At 37.9% G+C, this 12304-nt stretch overlaps 1 protein-coding gene across 2 annotated transcripts in view; it reads left to right on the plus strand.

Moving 5' to 3' along the window:
* Positions 1 to 12304, plus strand: part of CCSER1 (coiled-coil serine rich protein 1) — a 680898-nt gene that overhangs the window by 334646 nt on the left and 333948 nt on the right. The gene's annotated exons all lie outside the window — the stretch shown is intronic.

A 12304-nucleotide genomic window follows, 5' to 3' on the forward strand; every position in this document is an offset into this window, starting at 1 on the left:
ATTTGGAATCTGCAACTGAAAAGTACCCATAGCTCAAAATGTTGTAAATATGGGAGTTTGGAGATGAAAGGGGAAATAAGGAAGCAATTTGTAATCCACTGAAGTGTAACAAAATTACCAAATTTACTATATTTAAAAATGCATGGTTGCCTCAACACTTGCAGTATTCTTTTAATAATATAGGGGGAAAAAAAAAACTATTGCACAAAGTGAAATAAATAGGCTTTTGAAAATGTAGTTTATATTATGAGGTAAAAAGTAATTTTCAATCTATTCATCCTTTATAGGTCCTCAATTTGAAAAAAAAAAAATCTGTGACCTTTTCAGAGGTACTAATTTCTTAAAATTTGATTTGGGTCACTGCTATAGAACTTACTGTCTCTGGGAAGAAATTGTTGCAGATTGGGCACACAGAAATAGAATTTTACTGGATTTGATGCCTTTTTTTGAAATTGTCAATCTTGGCACTAGTTTGATCTCATAACATCAGAACTCCAGAATACTTATGTTGGTCACTGAAACCACAATATTTAAACCAGAATGAAGCAATTTACACAGGATGATTAGCAGAAAAAGGTAATGGGAAATTTTTAGGCATCTCTTTAAGTAATGAAAGAAATATTGGTTTCTATAAACATTTACCAAAGAAGGTGCAGACCCTTTGTAGTCTACTTAATAGTAGACTTATTTTTATGCTTTTCTTTTTGATGGGCACCTTAAAAGCCAGTTGGACTTAAGGTGGTCTAAGTACAGTCAAAATCAACATTTTATTCAAAATTACGAATGGACATGTGCCTACCTTCAAAATAGTACTATTCTTTATATATGGTAGTGTGTTTAACATTTATTACGTAATAGGTATTTTCTAAATCAGCTTTTTCCCCAGTCTACCTACCAGAATAGAGGTGGTCTTTAGAATTAATAATTTTGCTCTCTTAATATCATAAAGTATTAGTGGTCAAATGAAACTAATTTAGAGTCCAAAATAGTGAAGGAAACGTTTAGGTTAATCTAGGGTAAACTTTTTGTTTCCAAGGTATATTTGTGTGTCCTCTGCTGCTCCACTGGTCTGTATGCTCTTTTGACACCTCTTTCCTTAGAAGTTGCATTTGTCTTTATAACATATAATTTCTCATTTTATGCAAAGATAAAACATGTGATGCATGAAAAAATTCTAAATTCTTTCTCATGAAGACACCTTGCTTATATAAATTGAAGAATTTGTAGTATTTGTCCCTATTTAATAATTTTCTTAAATACTTGGCAGAGAACCAGGTACCATGCCACCATGAGCTTTCATGTTCTCTCTTATCCATGCATGCAAACATTTGTATTTTTGATCCTAAAAACTTTCCTTAAATTACACATTATTTTCATTATTATAACCTCAACCAGAGCTGGCTGGATCGCTTCCCCTTTCTTATTCTCTTGAGAGCATTTAATAAGATTACTTCTGTCAATTCCTGTGTGTTTGGAAGATCTAAAAATTTATTCATTGGTTTCCTACCTGAATCATCCTGGTCAAAATTACTTTTATTTGGATCCTAAAGAAAATCTTAACTTGGCTTTAAAACTAGTAACTGGAAAATGTAATAATATATTTTGTCTTTTGGTCGTTGTGTACAAGAGGTTTTTGTCACATTTTTCCTCACAACTGGAAAAGCTGAAGTTGCTATTTTTTAAGGCTCTCCCTGCCTTATGTCTAAAGTTTTCTTGTGATTCCAAGAAGCAGGAGAAAGAATATTTTAAAGCATAAAGGTTGAATTCAACACAAAACGATGGAAATGCTGTCACGTTTTCAAGCTGATAGCAGAAGATTATAGTGGACTCAGAGGAGACTTAACTCAGTGGCCTGTGCTGTGTTGGAGCCAGAAGGAACTTTGCTACTGATCTACTCCCAGGGGAGCTGGGATCTGATTTGGGCTCATGCTCCTTCCATTTAGAGAGATGGGGTTTTGTGTAGGACATTATTCTCTGAATATGAAGGCATGTGTTTACTGGCTTGGTAGTAATGAAACTTTTACAAAAATGCCACGGTTGGCAGGTATTTGAACTTTACTTGTTGGCCTGAATGGTTTTGTCATGCTGCTTGGCAGAAAGAAACTGTGACATACCAGTGAAAAAGTGGCTTCATTTCAATTGTGAGTGAAATTATGTCTGTACAAGGTTATAGAATTTTATGGATCTTCTTTGATGTGAATGAGTCTATACGTGCTACATGATTAAGCTTGTTTGCATGTAAGAGTGTGAAGGGGTTTTGGTTTTGCTGATTTGGTACTAGGGTAAAATATCAGATATGAATAGGATATTTTTCCCTGGATAATGAGAGTTAATAGGAGAAGATTAAATTGTTGAACTTCATGTTTACTATTTAATGTGAAAATAAAATAAACAAGGCTAAAATACTAAAACAAACAACAAAACCCCCACCCTGATTATAAAAGGTTTTCTTTAAATTAATAAGTGGCATGAGGTATTGCAGAGAATTTGCAATGCTGAAGATAATTGTTGAGTAGGGAACCACTCTTGGCAAATAAGGTTACTGTAAAAAAAGTAAATAAATGATCTGGGTTTATTTCCACATAAGTAGTTACACCAGCAACAATGGGGCAACTAGTCTGAGGAATGAGTCTTGAAGTGTCAGCTGAAGATAACTGATAATAGAATGGAATAACGCAGAGTAAGAAATCTCTCACACCAGCTACTCATTCAAATATACTGAAGAAACTGATGTAAGAAATTGCTGAACTACTAACTCTTGCCCATTATCTGTGGCTTAAATCATCTTCTTAGCAAAATGACATATAGAAATAAGATGCCAGGTTGTGGGGTTTTGATTTTTTTGTTCTGTTGTTTGTTTTTTTAAAAAATTCTTTTAATCTGACTTTGTTACCAGGTAAAATAGTACAAACTGTTCTGGAAAATAGATTTAGTTGGCCCATGAATGAATATAATAAAAGAGGGAGAGCAGACTTGACTTTCTGAGATTTTAATCATATCTCAGAAGTCTGCTGGAAGAGTCATCAGCATGTGAATAAGGATGATTTGTTTTGTGTAGATAACTCAATTTCCAGAAAGCTTTCAACAAAGCCCTTCATCAAAGGCTTTTAAAAAATAAGAGGGTGAGTCTTCTCTTGGATTAATGGCAGATTAGGTGTAGAGTACAAAAGATATGAGTAAGTAGTCATTTATTAAAGGAAGAATTATACTTCCAGAAGGGTCCAGAATATTCAGAATTAAAATAGAGTATGAAATGTTGCTGAAAGATCTCATCATACCAAATGATTTAAAGATGAAAGACATTGAGATTGGATGTCAGCAGACACAAAGGAATACACATGGGGAAGAACAAACCTATTTTTCTAAATGAGGAAAGAGATCTTTCAGACATTGTGAATAGTTCCCTGAAAGCACCAGCTTAGTACTTATCAAAATAATAAAAAAAAATACATACAGTTGAGTAGTGATTCTTAATAATTCTTGCAGGGCTCTTGATGAATTAGATACAGGGTTATTGTTCCCAAAGTCTGTTTATTCTGAAGTTTGTGACTATGATTTTAGTTTTATGGAAGGGTTTGTGATGGAATTTTTTCCCCTTCTACAGAAAACGTGGAAGACGAGGTTCTTCTGTAAATCTGGGCCCTTAATTATTTTGAATAAGTACTTAAAAATGAATGCAACCCAAAATATCATCATGCAGTTGTGTGAATGGATGGCTAAGCTGCTGTTTGAGTGCTACATGAACTCCTGATTACCCAGTTTGAATGAATGATATAGTGCAACTAGAAAAGGTGGATCACAGGTTTTGCTCAGAGATACCGGGTGGTTTACGTAAGAAAGGAGGTTATATAGACAGTGATTCCTAAGCTTCAAACAGAGATGACAGGAGTTGTGCATTAAGCATACAGACATGTAAAACTATGGGAGACACGGGGGAGGTGAATGGAAAATATTCCTGTCTTGTCTTAGGAGAGGAACAATGACATTGTTCAGCAGCGTGTTTGAAACAAAACGAAGGTTGGGGGGTTGGGTTTTTTGTTTTGCTTGACAGGTTTGGTTTCTTTTCATAAATATATAATTTATTTATAGATATCACCAAAGGAGGTGTGGTACTGTGTATATGAATTCTGGCTCAGGAGGAGCCATAAGAGGAGAGAAAATGGAGTGGTTATATCAGAAAAAATACATTTATATGTTTGCTACACGTTTCCGCTCCTGGCTGCTTTTCACAATTTCTGCAGGTTAGATACATCTTGGGCTTCACGTGGTATGATCATTCAGGTTTATGTTTTGCAGTTTATTGATCAAGCTGCACTCCTTTAAACTCCATGCTTTTTATTATCGCTGCTGAAGAGAGCAAAATTCAGCTGAAGCAGAAAAAAATCCATTAATTTGCTCAATCGCTATTTCACAGTTAACTGACAATTGGATCGCTATGAAGAAAACATTGTTTGTTTAGCTCTGTATTCATAAATGTCTGAGGTTAAAGTAGCATAGGCTACATAGTGGTTTTGAGTGATACCTTCATAGTAAAATATCAATTGAATTCTACTATTCAAATGGATACAGCTGCCCTAAATTGTTCCAGTAAAATATTTATTGACATATTCTATGTAATTGAGCTTGTATAGAACATGATATAGAACTGCATGAGGTTTTATGAGGCTTAATCACCCTTATTTATCATTATAAGATCAGATCCTGTGCTCCCCAAACTCCATTTGATTTCATGATCAAGAAATTAAATATAAAGCTGTTCCTTTACATATGTCATGTGAATCCATAGTTGCATTGAAAGATGTACATAATGCTGTCTGTTTCTGATGCAACCATAGCTTCCAAAGCTGTTCAGGATTTTATTGATTTGTTTTGCTCCTTCTGGAAAGATACCCTGTACTGAGACTCTGTTTCTGTTGAGTTGAGGTGGGCTTGGGAGATTGCTTTGTGTTGCCATGTTGTGCTTTAATGGGAATTTCTGAAGCGTGGACTTGCCTTTGCCCTTGTGCTGGACTTGAGCAACAGCTGGCACAGCAGTGTGACATGAGAGGCAGGCGGGTTAAGTATGACCATTGCCTGCAGTCAGCAGCTGCTCTTTGGGAGTATTGTCAGGACTCCAGCCAAGACTAACTGGACTGGCACAGCACCAAAACAGCAGATGAGCCAAAGAAGCAAAATCAGTGTGCTTTGCACATGTGAAGAATTGCAGCCAGGCAATTCAGTTCTCTCTTGGTGTGATTGAAAGGAATTGGTAGGACAGATATCAATTGATAGAATATGTAGAGCTAGAGTGAACACAGAAAGGGAAGATAAAACACTGGAAAGTCATATTGTGAACATATGGTATCATGGTGTAAATACATCAGGGGACCATTTCTCAAAGGTGGACCAGTGACTTCATTTTGACACCTGAAACAAATAATGCAGTCTCAGATTCTCTGCCTCATGTTAAGATAATTAAGACTGTCATTAAAACAATAATAATAATAACAACCAATAAATCTATTGATGATCTGACAAAAAAAACCATTTCTGAAAACAGAGTCTTGTAATATCCAGAAGTCTACTCACATTAATAATTTAAATATGTAGATGCTTTTCCTTTTAATGTGTGTGTCAACATGATACATGTTAACACAAGTGGGGTCTCAGTTTGGAGATAGATAATGGTGCTTCTCTACAAATTTCCAGTAAGATCCACAAAAGTACTTGGTGCTTTTTGGATGCCAGGTGGTATAAAGTGAACCGTAAAAGACATCCATAACCCTGTGCGTAGTCTAGACTCCTGCACTGCTGGCATAAAAATCCTGTACATGTTAAAATAACCTGTGTTGTCTCTGAATGTTCTAGACAGTTATTCAGAAATTTATTAATTTTGCTGTATGAATCTGCTGCATAACTTAAAGGAAGCTTCATCTATTATGGCATTTATGTAGCTTTCTGAACTTGATATTCAGTTTTACATTTCTTAGTCTGGTTTCTTCTGGGATTATATTTTTAAAGAAACTAAGAAACTGCATCCTAAGTAATTGCTGAGTTTTGCATTACCCCAAGTTGGTAAACAATCTGCTTAGTATTGGAAATTCAGCACATTTATCAAATGAATTTTATGGTACTATTTTGGCAGCATGTTCTGTTTAGTATCAAAGTAAAATTGCAGTAAATTTATCTTCCGTAATACTTGGTTAGTTCTGTTTATAGTGCTTTGATTACAGTAAGCACGATATGCCTATTTGTTCCAAAGTATGAAAAGGTACAAAGTAACTTTTCAAAATGGAAATGATTATGCTTTTTGGCACTTATGCATAACCTATTGCAGCTGTCTTCACACATGCAGTACATTTGGTCATCTTGTGACCTGATCTGATGAGAAACAGATTTGCTATTATGTTTAGCATTTTCCCAGATGGACAGAATTAAACTGAAATAGGAAAATACTAGCACTGAGACATAGTAATTGCTGTCATAGACTACAACTGAAAATAAGTAAAAGGATGATAATTTGAAGAAGTACAAAGATGATAATTTGAAGAACATTCTGACCTTAAACATGTACAATAATAACAGCAGATTCATGTAAATATACAGCTAAATCCTGGACTTTTTTACAGTATCAGAGAATATAGGAGAGGAAAATACGATGGACATTTTGCACACAGATGCTTTTGCATTTTTATGAAGTACACCTGGAATTTAGACTACAAACCTTATTGATTACCTCCATTTAATAAAAGAAAGTTGTTTGAAAATGCAGCATTTTATTTACAGAGCATTCTGTGTCTAACAGTTCTCTTTAACAATGAGCTGTTAGTTGACTTCTTTTTTTATGAAGTATTTACAGAGTCTTGGACAAGCCTGTTATGAACATGCTTACTGCAATGGAGAGCAGAATTCTTGTCCTTTTTTTTCCCTAATATGTTCATGAACAACATAAAAAATAACGACAATATCATTATAATATGTAATACTGTATGTAATTTGTAGTACATATAATTTATTAAACTCTACAAAATGGCCTCAAAAGCTATAGCGCATACAGGTAGCGTATGAACGCATGCATAGAGCAGATGATTCCGTTATTTAGAGTGTTGACTAATATTTTCATAGCATCCATGTTCTCATTGGACTGATAGCCTTGATAAAATATACAGGTATAAACTAATTTTGCAGAATGATAAGGAACCAGAGTGTCCAAGGATATTGATTCAGTAAGTAAAAATGGTAAATATTACCTAGCAGAATTTAAAATCTATGGTCATTAAATTGATTCTGGTTGGCACTTGAACTCGGCTATACTTATATGCCAATCTGGTATTCTCTCACACTCTATAAATATTGTAAGGGCTGCAAAAACATGAGAAATATTTTGCATACATGATCATAACCAGCATTATAAGTAAGCTTATTTTCCTAAACATAGGAATACATGGGTCAAGTATCTACTGGAATGTGGGGATAGTGAAGAGCCTGAATCATGCAGCCCCAGAGTATTCAAAGTGTGTTAAAAAGCCCTACTTTATTGGGGGAAATGTTTCTTCCAGCTTTGTAATTACAGTGTAGATTCAGAATGCACTGATACCATGCTCTGCTAAAAGCAGGCCATCCTTTTCATGTCTCTTCCTCTTCGATGTCTGTTGTAGTGACTATTCCTTAGAAGGGAATTCTGGTTTTCAGGTAGCTTATTTTTTACTATAAATTCCTATTGGACTGTGTCTCCTCTTCCTCATTCACCTTGAGAAGCTTTTCTCAACAAACTTCTTGGTCTTTCCATAGTAGCCTTGCACTGTACTACAGTTTCACAGTAGATAATGAAACATTTCAGGCCTTCTAAGAAATAAAGGTGATCTGTTTCTGAATTTACACGGATATGCATTGCCGTTTCCCCCTGGACTAATAAATAACACAGCATTCCACCAGCTTTTCCTTCCCCTGTGCCTTTCAATTGCATGCTACTTCTTTGTTATCCTCTACATGAGCCTTCACTGAAATATTTTGGCTCTTGCACAAGAATGTGATTTTTGGAGTCTTCTCTCCTTCCCTACCTTTCAATAGTTACTTTCTGGAAGAACTGTATTCACTGTTTTGGCAACAGATAGTTGGTTCTACAACAGTTTTTATTCTGTTAGTACTACATTCAGACAGATGTATTAGTCTTTGCCAAGTCGTGGGCAATGGGAGAGGTGCCTGAGGACTGGAGGAAAGCGAATGTCACTCCAGTCTTCAAAAAGGGCAGGAAGGAGGACCCGGGGAACTATAGACCGGTCAGCCTCACCTCCATCCCCGGAAAGGTGATGGAACAACTTGTCCTTGGTGCTGTCTCTAGACACATCAAGGATAGGGGGATCATTAGGGGCACTCAGCATGGCTTCACCAAGGGGAAGTTAGGCTCAACCAACTTGATAGCCTTTTATGAGGATGTTACCCGGTGGATAGATGATGGTAAAGCTGTGGATGTGGTCTACCTCGATTTCAGTAAAGCGTTTGACACGGTCTCCCACAGCATCCTCGCAGCTAAACTGGGGAAGTGTGGTCTGGATGATCGGGTAGTGAGGTGGATTGTGAACTGGCTGAAGGAAAGAAGCCAGAGAGTGGTGGTCAATGGGACAGAGTCCAGTTGGAGGCCTGTGTCTAGCGGAGTCCCGCAAGGGTCGATACTGGGACCAGGATTAGAGTGCACTGTCATCAAGTTCGCTGATGACACAAAACTGGGAGGAGTGGCTGACGCGCCGGAAGGCTGCGCAGCCATTCAGAGAGACCTGGACAGGCTGGAGAGTTGGGCGGGGAGAAATTTAATGAAATATAACAAGGGCAAGTGTAGAGTCCTGCATCTGGGCAAGAACAACCCCATGTACCAGTACGAGTTGGGGGCAGACCTGTTGGAGACCAGCATAGGGGAAAGGGACCTGGGGGTCCTAGTGGACAGCAGGATGACCATGAGCCAGCAGTGTGCCCTTGTGGCCAAGAAGGCCAATGGCATCCTGGGGTGTATTAGAAGGGGTGTGGTCAGCAGGTCGAGAGAGGTTCTCCTCCCCCTCTACTCTGCCCTGGTGAGGCCGCATCTGGAATATTGTGTCCAGTTCTGGGCCCCTCAGTTCAAGAAGGACAGGGAACTGCTAGAGAGAATCCAGCGCAGAGCCACGAAGATGATTAAGGGGGTGGAACATCTCCCTTATGAGGAGAGGCTGAGGGAGCTGGGTCTCTTTAGCTTGGAGAAGAGGAGACTGAGGGGTGACCTCATTAATGTTTCTAAATATGTAAAGGGCAAGTGTCATGAGGATGGAGCCAGGCTCTTCTCAGTGACATCCCTTGACAGGACAAGGGGCAATGGGTGCAAGCTGGAACACAGGAGGTTCCACACAAATATGAGGAAAAACTTCTTTACGGTGAGGGTGACCGAACACTGGAACAGGCTGTCCAGAGAGGTTGTGGAGTCTCCTTCTCTGGAGACATTCAAAACCGGCCTGGACGCGTTCCTGTGTGATATGGTCTAGGCAATCCTGCTCCGGCAGGGGGATTGGACTAGATGATCTTTTGAGGTCCCTTCCAATCCCTAACATTCTGTGATTCTGTGATTCTGTAATATTGAAATTACACAAGCCTTTCTGCAGTCAACTACATTTTTCTCTTTTATTCCTGTATGGTATTTTCTTTCTTCTGTTTGTGTTTTCAGTTCATATTATAGCAGAAATGTCCTGAAAATATAATAGAAAGAGAAGAAGCACCAAGCACCCTTTGTTCTTTCCCTTTTGTCTTGGATTCGCAGAACAAATGATGCCTGTGCAGATACCATGCAGCCAAATGGGATTATAAAATCCTAATTCTACACTGTGTTCAACAAGAGCGAGCTCTCTGCTTGCAGACCCAGTGTGGTGCAGAGTGGATGGAATATAGAGTATGTTTATTATTACTGGCATTTCCCTTTTACTAGACATTCCTGGGTAACTCCTGCAATGCACATTGATGTGCCTGCACAGCAAGTTACTGAGATGTATGGGTGCAGATGGAGTCTTCTGTTTGGTGGCAATGGTTGTAATGCCTGCATTCTGCAGTTAGGTTTACCTAACTGCTAGCTTAGCTCAATACTGAAAATTATTTAAGCAAGAGGTGGAAACAATAGATATTCTTTTCATTAAAGTTGGCAAATACAGGAAGGATATTCTCCAACCCTTAGTCTTAAGTATCCCAGCACAGTGGGTCCCCCAGAAATTGCAGAATGCACTTTTACTAAGCTGCAAAGGTCTGCATAGGAGCTGATAGTGCAGAATTATTGATTTACGAGAATGATGTCCCACTGGCAAGCGTTAATCAGTTTCACTGATATGCAGCAAGACAAGGGAAAAATTACCTTAGCCCTAGATATTTTTCTCCAAACCATAACAACAGTTACGGTCTGTATTGTATGAGAAAATTGTTGCATGGAATATAGAAGTTAAGTGCCTGGAGAACTGTACTGTGCAAGAGGGGTCAATCCCTTGTGTGGATGAGGAAGATCCAGCTGGGAGCATGACTGCTTTTTGTTGGGAGAGATGCGCTGTGATTTTAAAGTCTTTGGAAGCTCTGGGAGGCAAAACCTTTCTCAAGCTCTCACAAGCCCAAGGGAGGCCTGCATTGCCTCATAGGCAATACCTAGTGCCAAAGCTCATCTCAAAAATCTTTCTTGGTCTAGTTACCATATACTAGCACATGCCTTATTGCTGTATTTGCTTGTGCATGCTTTCTAAAAGCTATTTTTATAATAGTCCTTGGTTATGCGACCTTGTTTTCCTTTTTCCACTGTGTATTCTGCTAACCATTTTTTTTTAAGTTAAAAAGGGGAAAATCAGGAGATAGCAACAATGTGAAACCACGCTGACAAAAAAACCCCTCAGAATAATGTAACTAAAAATAGAGGTACAATGGTTAATGCTGCATCACTTAAAACCTTTTTTTAAAATAAAGACCTCACTTTGATTAAAGTATTAGTGAAATTTATAAGAAGATATTTTTGCTAACTAAAATGTTAAATATGTACTAATAACATATTGTTTGCTGAGGGCTGTATTCTAGGAGGTATTAGTATTTTATTTTCAGCTAACGTTCCTAAACATCAATCTATTAGTAGATTGTAAAAGCAAAATGCTGCCATACCATATAGCAAAGAAAAATTCCTGTGAGTTTTTCCCTAAAGGAGATATTGCAAGTCCTGGCTTTTTTCTAAATCTGAATATTTCAGGAGATCTGTACATTGTACTGAAGTAGTGTGTAAGCAGATTTCATTATCTATCTGACAGAAGTGGTGTATCTCTTTTTATTGCAGTTGTAAATATTTGGAGTTTTATATGTGAGTATCTTGTTTCCTCTTCCCATTCTGTTAGAGCGGATGATAAGCACTGTAATTACTTCAGAATGTAATTATTATAACTGAAGTCAAACTGAGGAAGATGGACTTCACACTCTTTTTTTGTCTCATATTTGTGTGTTCATTTGGAGTTGCAAACACATTAGTACTGACAGAGTTCAAGTTTATCACACCGGTTATACCCTTTTGAACCCCTGCGCTCTTCGTGGTCTGAATAAATTCTGCACTTTTATACTTGTTATCATCTGTTAGCTAGAGGTCCAATTTTCTTATTTTTAAACTAAGGACAAAAGTGTTGTGCAAATATCACTACATTCCCAAAGTTTTCTTGTTGTATGGCTTGTTTTTTTGGGGAAAATAATGGTACTCCAAACTGGTAAGTTTCCCAGACGTTGCAAATGTGTGCCTCTACTAGAAGGATGTAAAGATACAGTGCTTCACTTATAGTTGTACGACCAGCCAGTTGGCTGGTTAGTTTGTTGGGTTGTTATTCTTCAACAATTCAATCATTTCATTTCTCCTCTTGAAGGTTTAGCAGAACAGGACAAAAATACACGACTGACATTTCATCTTCAGAAAAGGTGTTTAGACAACTGGGGACAACTTGCAGACTGCCTCATGGAAGTCGGTTTGGCTGAGTCTTAGCTATTATCTTCATTTTCATGCAAGCCAATTGAGTTCTACAACTACCTGAAGGGAGGTTGTAGTGAAGTGGGAGTTGGCCTCTTCTCCCGGGCAACTAGTGATAGGACAAGAGGACACAGCCTCAAGCTTTGCCAGGGGAGGTTCAGGTTGGACATTAGGAAGAATTTCTTTTCAGAAAGGGTCATTAGACATTGGAACGGGCTGCCCAGGGAGGTGGTGGAGTCACCATGTCTGGATGTGTTTAAGAAAAGACTGGACATGGCACTTAGTGCCATGGTCTAGTTGACAGGCTGGTGTCAGGGCAACAGTTGGACTCGATGATCC

The sequence above is a fragment of the Nyctibius grandis genome, chromosome 6 (assembly GCF_013368605.1).
Source record: "Nyctibius grandis isolate bNycGra1 chromosome 6, bNycGra1.pri, whole genome shotgun sequence".
NCBI classification, from domain to species: domain Eukaryota; kingdom Metazoa; phylum Chordata; class Aves; order Nyctibiiformes; family Nyctibiidae; genus Nyctibius; species Nyctibius grandis.